The sequence below is a fragment of the Bufo bufo genome, chromosome 2 (assembly GCF_905171765.1).
Source record: "Bufo bufo chromosome 2, aBufBuf1.1, whole genome shotgun sequence".
Taxonomy (NCBI): domain Eukaryota; kingdom Metazoa; phylum Chordata; class Amphibia; order Anura; family Bufonidae; genus Bufo; species Bufo bufo.
This window is the reverse complement of record NC_053390.1, coordinates 767877869-767892604: the sequence shown is the minus strand read 5'-3', so window position 1 is coordinate 767892604 and position 14736 is coordinate 767877869. Positions and strand designations below refer to the sequence as shown.

The window sequence follows — 14736 nt, the reverse complement described above, 5'->3', positions numbered from 1 at the left end:
ATGGTAGGAGGGCCCATGCTCCGGAACCTAAAAGTCCCTGCTAGCCCTCAAGATGACCCTCACCTAGGAGCTAAGTAAGACAAGCCCACTCCTCCTAGACACGGAGGAGCAGGAGTCTCAACGGCCAAGCTGCAGGAAAAGGGGAGACATAAACAGCTCTATGGATATGGCAGGTGAACAAGGAGTTCCACCTACCTGCCACAGCCTTGCTGACTGGATCCCTGTGTTAGCAGGGTGCAGATCACAAGCGCATCCCTACACAGGGACCCAGATCCATAGCTGCACAAAATCACATATAAAACATCACACGGACATCACACATAACTGGAAATAACTAAAGCACAATATGGTTATGACATTAAGGTTTATGACCACAGGGGTGGCTCTTACTGGCAGGTAACAAATACATGAGGCTGCTCTCAGCTAAGCATGGCTGAAGCAACCTCAAGGCCTGCAAAAGCAGTGAGGCTTTATAGGCCAAGAAGCCACACCCCACAGTCGGACACACCCAGTGCACACACACACTAGGAAGGAGATTAACCCTTCCAACACCAGGGAAGGGAAAACACCACTTAAAGGGAACGTGCACACAATAACATAAAACACAGTGCACACATCCACACATCACACACAAAACCGCATGCGCAGCGTAGCGAGCTGCATGGCACAGCTCAGCCTGCTACGCTGCCACATACAAACTGTTGCCAGCGGCAACCACAGGTGAGGCCAATACCACAGCCCTCACCTGTGATTGAACACCAATGAAAACCGCTGACAACCGCATGCGGTTCAGGAGTCACGGTCATAGCCATGGCCGTGACACTCCCACCCCTCAAAGCCCCCCCACCAAAAAAAGACACGTGAGGGACTCAGACAAGGGGATAGGAGAAGGGGACGTCCACTCTCAGTGCCGGTTCTAAAAAGGGGTCGCTGTCAGCTGCATCCTCTCCCGGCTCACACTAGCCAGTCCGACGAGGACTGCAGCCCGCACCAGCAACAAAGGGGAAAGAACCACTGAGAGATGGACGAAGGGACTCTCCACACACGTCCCCACTCCAGTCGCTGCCAGCAGACACCCCTAACCAGCACGCAGCTGGACTACTTACGGAGTGCTGCCAGCAAACGACCAGAGATGGGAACATGGAGAGGGACGAGGGATCCCCAACACGGACACGGAAGGTAAGGTGGCGGGGAATAAGCCACCAACCGTGCCGTTAACGGAGAACCCCCAGGAACGCTCTCCCTCCGGAGAACGCGCATGCAGGCCACAAGAATATGGCACTGCATGCTGCACCCTCTTTCGAAGGTATGCATACTCCCACCCCTCAAAGCCCCTCCCAACCACAAAAAGGGGAAAGTTGGTGAGGCATAAAAAACAGTGGGAGGGGGGGAGGGGAAAGACAAACAAAAGGGGACACCAACACGGACAACGGTGAGCGAGGAATGGCGGGGAATGCCACTCACCGCGCCGTAGATGGTGAGCCCCATAACGCTCTCCCTCCGGAGAACGCGCATGCACCCCATCCGCAGATAGCGGTGCATGCTTTACCCTCTTTCGAGGGAACGCCACGTAAGAGCGACTGTGGTCATACTGTCACGGCTGAGGATGGGGGAAATCCTCAGCCGTGTGGAGCCCGATGATGTTTCGGCTGCTTGGCCATGAAGACAGGATTAGGGAGCAGGTCACCTCCTAAGGCATCCCTAACCTGACCCTAGCTCCTAGCTGCATGGGCCAACCTTGATGGTAGGAGGGCCCATGCTCCGGAACCTAAAAGTCCCTGCTAGCCCTCAAGATGACCCTCACCTAGGAGCTAAGTAAGACAAGCCCACTCCTCCTAGACACGGAGGAGCAGGAGTCTCAACGGCCAAGCTGCAGGAAAAGGGGAGACATAAACAGCTCTATGGATATGGCAGGTGAACAAGGAGTTCCACCTACCTGCCACAGCCTTGCTGACTGGATCCCTGTGTTAGCAGGGTGCAGATCACAAGCGCATCCCTACACAGGGACCCAGATCCATAGCTGCACAAAATCACATATAAAACATCACACGGACATCACACATAACTGGAAATAACTAAAGCACAATATGGTTATGACATTAAGGTTTATGACCACAGGGGTGGCTCTTACTGGCAGGTAACAAATACATGAGGCTGCTCTCAGCTAAGCATGGCTGAAGCAACCTCAAGGCCTGCAAAAGCAGTGAGGCTTTATAGGCCAAGAAGCCACACCCCACAGTCGGACACACCCAGTGCACACACACACTAGGAAGGAGATTAACCCTTCCAACACCAGGGAAGGGAAAACACCACTTAAAGGGAACGTGCACACAATAACATAAAACACAGTGCACACATCCACACATCACACACAAAACCGCATGCGCAGCGTAGCGAGCTGCATGGCACAGCTCAGCCTGCTACGCTGCCACATACAAACTGTTGCCAGCGGCAACCACAGGTGAGGCCAATACCACAGCCCTCACCTGTGATTGAACACCAATGAAAACCGCTGACAACCGCATGCGGTTCAGGAGTCACGGTCATAGCCATGGCCGTGACACTATGTGAGCTTGCCGAGCTCCAAAGCCGCCACCAAGTTACGGCCATTATCAGACACAACCATACCTGGTTGTAGGTTGAGTGGAGAGAGCCACAGCTCAGTCTGGTCCCTTATACCCTGCCACAGCTCTGCGGCAGTGTGCTGTTTGTTACCTAAGCAAATTAGTTTTAGTCTGTTGCCGCTTCCCCACTGCAGTGCTACACTGCTTACAGCTACTGACTGATTTCTGACTGGTGCTGCAAGATGATAATTCAGAGGTGGAAGTTGAGAAGGAAGGGGGGGGTGGGTTGCAGCCACTAACGTAGGTGGTGGCGGAAACCCTGATGGAAATAGGGCCCGCGATCCTTTGCATCGGTAGCACCTGTGCCATCCCAGGGTACGACTCGCTCATGGCCTCCACAACGTCCACCCAATGTGCCGTCAGGGAAATGTAGCATCCTTGGCCAAAAGCACTTGTCCATGTGTCAGTCATTAAGTGGACCTTCCCAATAACTGCGTTGGTCAGGGCACGGGTGATGTTACGGGACATATGCTGGTGTAAGGCTAGAACTGCACACCATGAAAAATATTGGAGGCTGGGGACAGAGTAACATGGGACGGCCACTGCCATCAGGCTGCGGAAAGCCTAAGTGTCCACAAGCCTAAATGGCAACATTTCCAGGACCAGCAATTTGGAAAGGTGCGCATTTAGTGCTATGGTCTGTGGACGGGTGGCTGGGTATTTGCGCTTTTGTTCTAAGGCCTGGAGTACAGACTTCTGTACGCTGCACTGAGACACAGAAGTGGATGTGCTAGCTGTTGGTGCTTGCGAAGGTCCAGGTGCATGGCAGGAGGCATCCGGGCCTGCGTCTTGGACAGGGGATTGGCCAGCATGTAACACAGGGGAAGAGGAGGCAGTGTTGTGACCCGCAGACACTGATTATGGACCCAGGCGTTCGGCCCACCTATTAGGGTGCTTTGATGCCATGTGGTGGATCATGCTGGTGGTGGTGAGGTTGCTAGTACCCCTGCTCATTTTGAAATGGCACAGGTTGCAAATGACTATTCTTTTATCGTCTGCACTTTTATCAAAAAAGCGCCAGACTGTGGAACACCTACCCCATGGCAACGGAGATTTCCGCAAGGGGGTGCTCCGAGGAACAGTTGCAGGCCTGTTTGGTGTGGCCCGCCTTCTCCCTTTTGCCACCCCACTGCCTCTTCCAGCCTGTTGCGGTTCTGCGGATCCCTCCCCCTTTGTACTGCTGTCCTCGCTCGGCTTGCCACCTTCCCAGGTTGGGTCAATGTCTTCATCGCCCACCACCTCCTCTTCCACTTCCTCACTCTGGTTATTCTCCTGACTTGTTGACCTAACATCAACCTCAGTTATTGACAACTGTGTCTCATCCTCATCAACAACCTCTTGAGACACTAATTGCGGTTGACTTATTGGCAACTGTGTCTTATCATCATCATCCACCTCGTGAAACACTAATTACCGTTCCCCACCGCCATCTTCTGACTGTGGATGCTTAAGAGTTTGGGAATCAGGACACAAGATCTCATGTCACTCTTCAAGCGGGCTTGGTGAGAGGCCCAAATTAAGGAATGGCAATGAAAAGAGCTCCTGGGACTATGCGAGTGTGGGATTACTTGTTTGCAAAGACTCTCTGTGGTGGGAGGAAGGAGGATCAGGGCAAGGATTCTGTTGACCAGACTCTTGGCTACTGAGACTGGACTTTGTTGAAGACAGGGTGGTGCTTAACCAACTGGAAGCATTATCTGGTGCAATACAACCGACCACCTGGTCGCACTGGTGTGACGTCGAGAGTGTTGTCCTGTGCTGCCCTACAAACTGGGACATGAAGCTAGGTATCGTGGATGAGTGTGTTTCTTGTGCTGTGGCAGCAGGCACGTTATACAGGAGGTATAGCGCAAGTAATGTCGCTGTCACCAGCGGCTAATAAAAAATTACACTTAATTAATGTTCCTGATATTTTGGATACGCAAACGTTATACAGGAGATGTAGCGCAGGTAATGTAACTGTCCGCAGCGGACACCGTCTACAGGAAAAAGTACACTGGATGTCACAGATTTTTTTAGGCTGCGCACACGTTACACAGGAGATGTAGCGCAGATAATGTCGCTGTCACCAGCGGCAAAAAAAATTACACTGTATGTCACTAATATTTTGGATGCGGTAAAGTTATACTGGAGATGTAGCGCAGGTAATGTCACTGCCATCACCAGCAAAAAAATTTGACTGAATGTCACTGATATTTCGGATACGCAAACGTTATACAGGAGATGTAGCGCAGGTAATGTAACTGTCCGCAGTGGACACGTCTACAAAATAAGTACACTGGTTGTCACAGATATTTATTATGCGCACACGTTAAACAGGAGATTTAGCGCAGATAATGTCCTTGTCTGCAGCGGCCAAATAATTGCAAGCTAAAATATATATTGCTGCCAGATACAACTATAGCTCTTAAAGGGAGTCTTTCACCTATACTGACCGTTTTTGAACACTAACATCATTCTCAGCATTATAGTACCCAGATGTGAATGCTGCTTACTATTTAGCTGTCCGTCGCTTATTTCCTTCAAAAAACACTTTAATCCAATATTCAAATTAGGTCTGAAGGTGCCCAGGGGTGGCGTTCAAGCCGCCAGCCAGATCGGGATGTTGGGGCCGGTGCATGCGCAATAAACGCTCGGATGCCGATGCCCATAATGCGTAATGCTGCGCGGCGCAGGCGCAGCATTTCACACTGAAGGGAGGCGGTAATAAGAAGAATCTAGGGCCAGCCTGAGTGTTTAAAGGGGAGGGGTTTCATATGAATAGCAAAGAGGGGCCTGGGCACCGGCCGCTTGAACGACGCCCCTGGGCACCTTCAGACCTAATTTGAATATTGGATTAAAGTGTTTTTTGAAGGAAATAAGCGACAGACAGCTAAACAGTAAGTAGCATTCACATATGGGTACTATAATGCTGAGAATGGTGTTAGTGTTCAAAAACGGTCAGTATAGGTGAAAGTCTCCCTTTAAAATAAATTTTGGGTCTCTAACAATTCCACCCAATTTAGCGCAGGTTGCACTAATAATTATATTGCTGCCAGATACAACAATAGTCCTTTAAAAGGACTTTTGGGTCTCTAACAAGTTTTTTCAATAAAAATATTAGGATTTCACTCCCTACACTATCTGTCCCTTCTTCAGCACAGCTCTTCCTGACTAAGACTGAGCCGAACACGTGACATTGGGTGCTATATAGCACCTGATGACGCATTCCGGCCAGCCAATCACTGTAATGCCAGTAGCCAACATGGCTACGGCATTAGAGTGAATGGCAGTACTTACCTTCACGTTTATTGGCTTTGTAGCAGGCAACAAACATGCGGGGAGGAGACTCGAGCATCGGCCGAACACCGCTATGTGCCGAGCATCGCGATGCTCGAGTAAAATTAATGTTCGGCCGAGCATGCTCGCCCAACACTACTGATAGCTTTTTCTGTACCCAACCAGCGGCAGAGATAGAGGCTTGGGATGCTAGCAGATCAAAAAGCAGCATTTGCTCTCTTCCCTCATTCTTTCTGGCCCATTTTATCTGAATGTCCAGATAAGGCTTGTTTCACACTGGTATCCAGCTGGGAACAGCCTGCCGGATCCGCCCCACCGGGCACAACCGTGCGCTGCCGGAATTCTGTCTGGCCCCATTCACTATAATGGGGGCTAGCGCACGGTTGTGCCCGGTAGAGACGGACCCAACAGGCTGTTCCCGGCTGGAAAAGCCTGCCGCATCTGTTTCACACATATTTGAAACAAGCCTAACCTGAAATTTTAAAAAAATATAATATTTAAGCAATAATTTAAAACAAATGTTATAGTAAAAATCTAGATAAAAGCATATCATATGCTATAGTAATAACATGAAATACCAATGCACATAAAATAATCCAAAATATTTTCAATTTGGACTACATACCCATTCATACCATTTACCGGACTGTTACCCATGTGTGACTGCATTATCTTAAAGGGAACCTGTCACCTCCTAAAAACATCCCAAGCTGCCAGCAGTACCTTAGAGTAGCCAGCAGCGTGTTTGTAACGATAATTTGTAACGATAATTTTCACAGCAAAAGCTGTGAAAACGATCTTTAATCCCCTGCCAGCGCACTTCTCTAGTCAGGCTTGAAGTCACGGAGGCAGCGGCCTCCTAGCTTCAAGTCACGGTAACCATGCCCCCTTGCCTGCCCCTTCGCATTATACTGTGCCCCTCACACTGGATAATGGCATCTGCTTTCTCCCTCATAAAGTATAGTGACCCCTGTTGTGCCCCTCACACTGTATAATGCTCCCTGCTGCGCCCCTCGCACAGTATAATGCTCTCTGTTGTGCCCCTTACACAGTATAATGCTCCCTGTTGTGCCCCTTACACAGTATAATGCCCCCTGCTGTGTCCCTCACACAGTATAATGCTCCCTGCTGTGCAGGGGTCGAGTCGAGGGGGACAGCGTGGGAACGCCGTTCCTGCACTTTTTTCATGGCAGGAACGCCGTTCCCTTTCAGGGCAAAAGGACCGCCTTCCTGGTCCTCGGCTGTCGACTGTGAGGGCTGCGCACAGGAGCCGGGTGAGTTGCTCTGTGACGTCACTCCTTGCGCAGCCTACAGCAGTAGAAGAGGAGTGTCTGCGTCCAGGAGCAGAAGAGGTAAGTGTAAGTGGGTTTTTTTTTTTCATATTTTATACTATAGGCTGAATGGAGAGGCACTGACTGGAGGCTGGTGGAGGGGGCACTCGGGGCTGGTGGATGGGGCAGCACTGGGCGCTAGTGAATGGGGCCCTGGGGGCTGGTAAGAGGCACTGGGCGGCTAATGGAGAGGCTCTGGGGGCTGATATAGAGGACTGGGGGCTGATTAGAGGCACTAGGGGCAGATTAGAGGCACTGGGGGCTGATTAGAGACACTAGGGTCAGATTAGAGTCATTGGGGGCTGATTAGAGGCACTAGGGGCAGATTAGAGGCACTGGGGCTGATGAGACCTGCTGGGGGCTGATATAGAGGTACTGGGGGGCTAATGAGAGGTACTGGGGGCTGATGAGTGAGAGGCACTGGGGGCTAATGTAGAGGCACTGGGGGCTGATGAGATCTGATGGGGGCTGATATAGAGGCACTGGGGGGTGATGAGAGGTACTGGGGACTGATGAGAGGCACTGGGGGCTAATATAGAGGCACTGGGGGCTGATGAGATCTGCTGGGGGCTGATTTAGAGGCACTGGGGGGCTGATGAGAGGTACTGGGGGGCTGATGAGAGGTGCTGGGGGGCTGATGAGAGGTACTGGGGGCTGATGAGAGGTACTGGGGGATGATGAGAGGTACTGGGGGGCTGATGAGAGGTACTGGGGGGCTGATGAGAGGTACTGGGGGCTGATGAGAGGCACTGGGGGCTGATGAGAGGCACTGGGGGGCTGATATGAGGCACTGGGGGCTAATGTAGAGGCACTAGGGGCTAATGTAGAGGCACTGGGGGGCTGATGGAGAGGCACTGGGGGCTGATGGAGAGGCACTGGGGGGCTGATGGAGAGGCACTGGGGGCTGCTATGAGGCATGGGGCTCTTATCTGAGGTCTGATTGGGGGTCATTCATATTGGGTTCTGATCTGAGGTCTTATTGGGGTCTTATTAACATTGGGGGTCTGATTGGTGGTCTGACCTGAGGTGTAATGAAAAATATTTTTTTCTTATTGTGTGGTGCCCACTTCCAGCCCTGAGCCCAGATGCCTAGAGCACTGATCCGGAGCAGCTTGGAGAAAAAAGGCCTCACAGTCCCACACTCCTTCTGCTCGGCCAAGCCTGTCAGCACCCCTGAGGCCAAGCCTGTCAGCACCCCTGAGGCAAACCAGCCAGCACCCCTGAGTCTTCAGAACTGTAAGTAAATTATATATAAGGGGAGTTTTTGTTTTGTTTTGATCACAATGTGTACATTTGGCTCAGTCCGCAGCGACACAAATTACAGCATGCTAGATTTTCTGTGCTTTTTTCCCCCCGCTACACGTAGCTTTCAAAAGCCCATTCACATGTATTGTATTTTAAAGGGGTTTTCCCATCTCAGACAATGGGGGCATATCGCTAGGATATGCCCCCATTGTCTGATAGGTGCGGGTCCCTATATATATTTGTTTATTTCATGTTAATTTTGCAGTTGTTTGTGTAAACTGGCACTTTACAATAAATGTTGCACTGAATTTTCAGCGAAATATATATTTTTTTTTTGGGGGGGGGTGGCAGTGGATCTTGGGTGAGTTCCCACACTTTTTTTCCCAGGACTTGACCCCTGCTGCTGTGCCTCTCACACAGTATAATGCCGCCTGCTAATCCCCTCACACAGTATAATGACTTCTGATTTCTCCCTCACAAAGTATAGTGCCCCCTGCTGGGCCTCTCACACAGTATAATGCCCCCTGCTGTTCCCCTCACACAGTATAATGCCCTCTGCTTTCTCCCTCACAAAGTATAGTGCCCCCTGTTGTGCCTCTCACGCTGTATAATGCCCCCTGCTGTGCAACTCACACAATATAATGCCTCCTGTTGTGCCCCTTACACAGTATAATGCTCTCTGCTGTGCCCCTCACACAATATAATGCCCCCTGCTGTGCCTCTCACACAGTATAATGCCGTCTGTTGTGCCCCTCACACAGTACAATGCCGTCTGCTGTGCCCCTTACATAGTACAATGCCGCCTGCTGTGCCCCTCACACAGTACAATGCCGCCTGCTGTGCCCCTCACACAGTACAATGCCGCCTGCTGTGCCCCTTACACAGTACAATGCACACTGCTGTCCCCTCACACCATATAATGCCCCTTGCGGTGACCCTCACCCAGTATAATGGCCCCTGCTTTGCCCCTCAAACAGTATTATTTATTCGATCTATCAAAATAAAGGGCCTTGAAAAAGTATTCATACTTTTCCACATTTTTTCACATTACACATTACACATTATGTGATAGACCAACACAAAGTAGCAAGCATGTGTGAAGTAAAAAGAAAATGGTACATGGCTGTTAAAATTTTGAATAAATAAAAATCTGAAAAGTATGGCATGCATTTGTATTTAGCCCCCTCTTCTCATGATAGCCCTAAATAAAATCCAGTGTGATCAATTGCATTCAGAAGTCATCTAATTAGTAAATAGAGTCCACCTGTGTGTAAATTATTCTCAGTATAACTACAACTGTTCTGTGAAGGCCTCAGAGGTTTGTTAAAGAATAGAGATGAGCGAATTTCTTAAAAGTTCGATAGCGATAGCGCCGCCCCTGTCATTGTACCCCTCAGATACCACTTTCATACATGATCGCGGCATTTTTTTTTATTAAATCAAACTTACCGCCTCCATTTGCTCGCAACGGGCAAGCTGCCGCCATCTTGCTTGAGGATCTCGGCTGAAATTCTGTGCGGCGCGAGATTACCTCATCACACCGGCCGGCATGATGACGTCATACGTCACCACACCAGCCGGCGTGATGACGTAATCTCGCGCCGCACAGGATTTCAGCCGAGATCTTCAAGAAAGATGGCGGCGGCCGCCCCGTTGCGAGCAAATGTAGGCGGTAAGTTTGATAAAAAAAAAAGTATTGTTTATTTTACACTCAGATGCCGCAATCATGTATGAATGTGGTATCTGAGGGGTACAATGACAGGGACGGCGCTATCGCTATCGAACTTTTAAGAAATTCCCTCATCTCTATTCTTTAACAAACCTCTGAGGCCTTCACAGAACAGTTATAATTATACTGAGAACTCCCTTGTCTCACATCCAAAGGCACCAAGGCATCCAACCAAGTCAATTTAAAATCCATCATGGCATCCCTAACTCTCGGACATGCAGGTTAGGGCCATTTCAGAAATCTATTCACTGATGAGACGAAATTTAAATGTTTTGGCCTAAATTCAAAACACTATGGGGGTCATTTACTAACTGATATATTACAGTTTTTTGACATATATCTGTCGCAGATTGTGGTGCAAAATTTATTTGCGACTTTTCCAGCTCACGCCAGGTCTAAAAAAATGGGTGGGTGAGGTGGTCTCATTTATCATTTTAAGCCAGCAGAAAACTAACACTGCACATCACCCTGAACACACCATCCCCACTATGAAACATGGTGATGGCACATCATGCTATGGGGAATGCTTTTCTTCAGCAGGAACAGGGAAGCTGGTCAGAGTTGATGGGAAGATGGATGGAGCCAAATACAGGGCAATCCAGGAGGAAAACCTGGTAGAGGCTGCAAAAGACTTGAGACTGGGGCGGAGGTTCACCTTCCAGCAGGACAACGACCCTAAACATACAGCCAGAGCTACAATGTAATGGTTTAGATCAAGACATATTTATGTGTTAGAATGGCCCAGTCAAAGTCCAAAGCTAAATTCGATTGAGAATCTGTGGCGAGACTTGAAAATTGCTGGTCACAGACGCTCTCCATCCAATATGACTGAGCTTGAGCTATTTTGAAAAGAAGAATGGGCAAAACTTTCAGCCTCTAGATGTGCAATGCTGGTAGACACATACCCCAAAACACTCGAAGATGTAATTGCAGTGAAAGGTGGTCCTACAAAATATTGTTATAACAATGGAGAAACATTTAATTTAACAAAATTCAAACAATTGCAAGATATCCATATACACAAATATTGGATCTTATCTAGTGCTCTTATCCCATGCTGTAATACCTCAGTACACATACTATTCCCCAGTGGTAAGACATATTTCAATTGATTTCTAATCGAGTAAAACTCCTAAAGAGTCCATGCAGGGAGAAGACATGCTCCACTTCCCTAATATCGCTTAGAAAAAATAGCATGTCATCTGCATATAATAAAAAATCTTCTCCCTACAACTCAAAATATAAAAACCTTAAATCCATGAGTCAGCTCTAATCATGGAGGCAAATGGTTTTATCACAATTGCAAATAACGAAGGATAAGGGGACAGCCCTGTCTAGTTCCACAACCTAATTTAAGTCATTTGGAAGATTCCCCATTAACTACTACCATAGCTCTTGGCATTTTATACAATAACTTTACCCATACAATACATTTTTCTCCAAAAGTACATTTTTGTAAAAGAACCTGTAACCTTCCCCCCCCCCTTTGTTCTACCGTCTCAGATGCCCTAACAGCATCAATTGCAAAAACCTCCAGAACCAGAGCAGGACTGAGTATATTGCGTTATATATTATATATGTTTGATCTGGGTGCATTATTGTCCTATTTGTTGTTAACGATCAATTGGATAAAATCTTAGCCAACAGGTTCATATGCACCTTTAAAGGGAATTTGTCACCAGCGACCTTCCTATCCAACTGTTTCCATAGACACATAGCTGTAGTTTACCTGAATAAAACAGTGTTTTTCTTATGCTGATCTGAGGCTCCGTTCATGAGTCATGATTCTTTTTCTTAATATACAAATTCAGCCTTTGGTGCAATGAGGGTGTCATCATTGCTCTTGTTGCACCACAACGACACTCATTTCTATAGCCAGCCCCTTCCTCAATGCTTTGATTGATAGGGCCAGGCAGTGGCAAAGCAGTGAGGGAGGAGGTGGCCAAAGAAATTAGTGGAGCTTGGGTGCAACAAGAGCAACGGTGATGCCCTCATGGCACCAAAGGCCTAATTTGCATATAAAAGTATCATACTCTGGAATGGAGCCTAACATCAACAAAAGAAAAACAGTGTCGCAATCAGGTGGACCACAGCTATGTGTCTATGGTTGGATGGTAGGTCGCTGGTGACAGAGAAATTAGAAGGTAGTCTTTAATCTCCATTGGAGATTTACCCTTTTTAGGTATCAAAGGTATAACTATCTCATTCATAGAGGACAGCAAGGCACACCCATAATTAAAGGTCTCCAAAAACTAAATCAAAACGAAGTCCTTAAACTTATCATAGAACTTCACAAGGACTACCACCCAGACTTATTGTTGGGGGATTTCTTCAACACTCTTCAAGGTTCCTCAATGCAGAGAGCCCCGTCCAACTCCTCCCTTTGTTCTTTTGCAATGGAGGGTAACTGAATTAAAGGGAACCTTCATGTGGATATTTTATTATAATCTAACTAATTATATACAATTATTAACTACTAAAAAGTACCTTAGATGTATTAACTTACTGGTGTGACAGATGGTTACCTCATAATATACACACAATGATGCCACATGCTAATGAGCTGATTTGAGTCAAGCGTGATGTCAGTGAGTCCAGAGTTTATTTAATTCAGAGCTATACCCACTCCCCTGCCCACCTGCTGCTGATTCATATGGAAAAAAAACTCTCAATCAGCAGCGGGTAGGTGGGAACAGTCAGGAGCTCATGAATATTCAGGACTCATCATTATCCGCTGGAGCTTTTCAATACAAGATGTTGGCAGATTGACTGGGTCAATTAAAGAAAGTGACCCAGAATTTTGCTAAGAGAATCAGTCACTTATTTATGTTGCCCTTAGTTAGGACACCATAAAGCTGGTGACAGTTTCCCTTTAAGTTAAGATATTCTAACACCATATCCAAGTTTAGATAAATAAAGTTGTTCGGAATAATTAGCAAAAATGTGAGACAATTGTATCCCATTTTCCCATTTAGTCTCAATAGCTACTATAACTGCTTTTTGATTGCTTATAATCAATGCTAGGAGGCCACTCGACCTGCTAGCTTAAAAGAAAATCCTTTGAATTAATAAAGATCTGTACTTGAGCTTTCTGCAATTGATATTTATTATATGAGTCTTGATCCATCTGCCACCGCAACTTCAAATACTGTAGATGACAATTCCTTCCGATATCTAAACTCAGGTTCTTCTACCTTTTATAAAGCCCAACTTTGAAACCTCAACTTCTTTCCCAATAAATAGACTTCTCTAATAAATTTTAATCTATTAAACCAATCCCAAATTACCAGCCGTGAAGCCGATCCCTTATTAGACTGAAAAAAGGCATTACCTTTCAACAAGAACTGCACTAGGTCTGCTTTCTCTGAACTGTTACTGGAGTGAGGATGGGTGGATATTTGGAGGGAGAGAAGCCCCAGAGAATATTCCTGTTACTTGAAAGGTTCTGGGATGATGTTGAGAACTGATATCGCCATAATCAACAAAGGAATGCTTTTAACAATACAATGGATTTCTTATGAAACTGGAGGCTTCTCTAACTGCTCTCTATTGTGGGTGGACTTTAATGTTCCTGAAGGTAAAAGACAGAGAATTTTTAGGATTAATCCACCCGTTTTGTATTATATGAGTAATTATGATTAAGTGTGACAAGAGATACAAAAATTTTTTCTGAACTGGTCAGGAGACTCACAAGATAGTGTACATTTTTATTTTTTCAAAGGTTTTTATTTTTTAATAAGTACTGACCCACAGAATAGGGTCATCACAGAATTTTATGTATGGCATAACCCCAAAAAAACTATAAAAAAAAAAGAATTCAACTGGCATAGAACTTTTTCCCCATTTTTCAGTACAAGGGGGCATATTTATTAAGACCGGAGTTTTAGACGCCGATCTTAATAAACCCCTAAGCTGGCGGTGGATCTGTCAGAGTTATGAAGAGGCATAACTTCTGCGGATCTACCGCTGCTACTAAATGTAAGACATATTCCGAGCTGTCTTACATTTAGACCTTTTTTTCATGCTTAAAACGGGCGTAGAAAATGGTAAATAGGATGGGCCTGCTGGCCCCTCTTCTTCCTCGCCCATGCCACTCCAACAATTTTAGACCTGGTATGAGTAAGGAAAAGTTGCAGATTGTGGCGCAACTAACCATTGCGACGCAATCTGCACCTGAAATACGCCTAATATAGTCAGATTTTAGTATAATAAATGACCCCTAAGCAGTGCCGGACTAGCCTGCCGGGATACCGGGAAATTTCCCGCTAGGCCGACAGGCCTGAGTGCCACAAGGCCGCGGCCCTGGTGGCAAGTGGGGGCGGCAGGGCACAGCAGCAGGAGATGAGCGCTTCCATTGTGGAAGCGCTCATCTCCATAGTCATCTGTATCGCCGTCCTCAGGACCGCGATACAGATGTCTATGCTGCGGCAGGGGAGGGAGAGGTGTGTCCCCTCCTGTTCCTCTGATAGGCTGCTGGCCTAGTGCTGGCAGCCTATCAGAGGCCGGTGCAGGCGGCACGATGACGTAA

The 14736-nt window shown here is 47.4% G+C and overlaps 1 protein-coding gene across 5 annotated transcripts in view; it reads right to left on the bottom strand.

Annotated features, from left to right (window-relative positions):
• Positions 1-14736, bottom strand: part of LDB2 (LIM domain binding 2) — a 405114-nt gene that overhangs the window by 319556 nt on the left and 70822 nt on the right. The window lies entirely within an intron of this gene.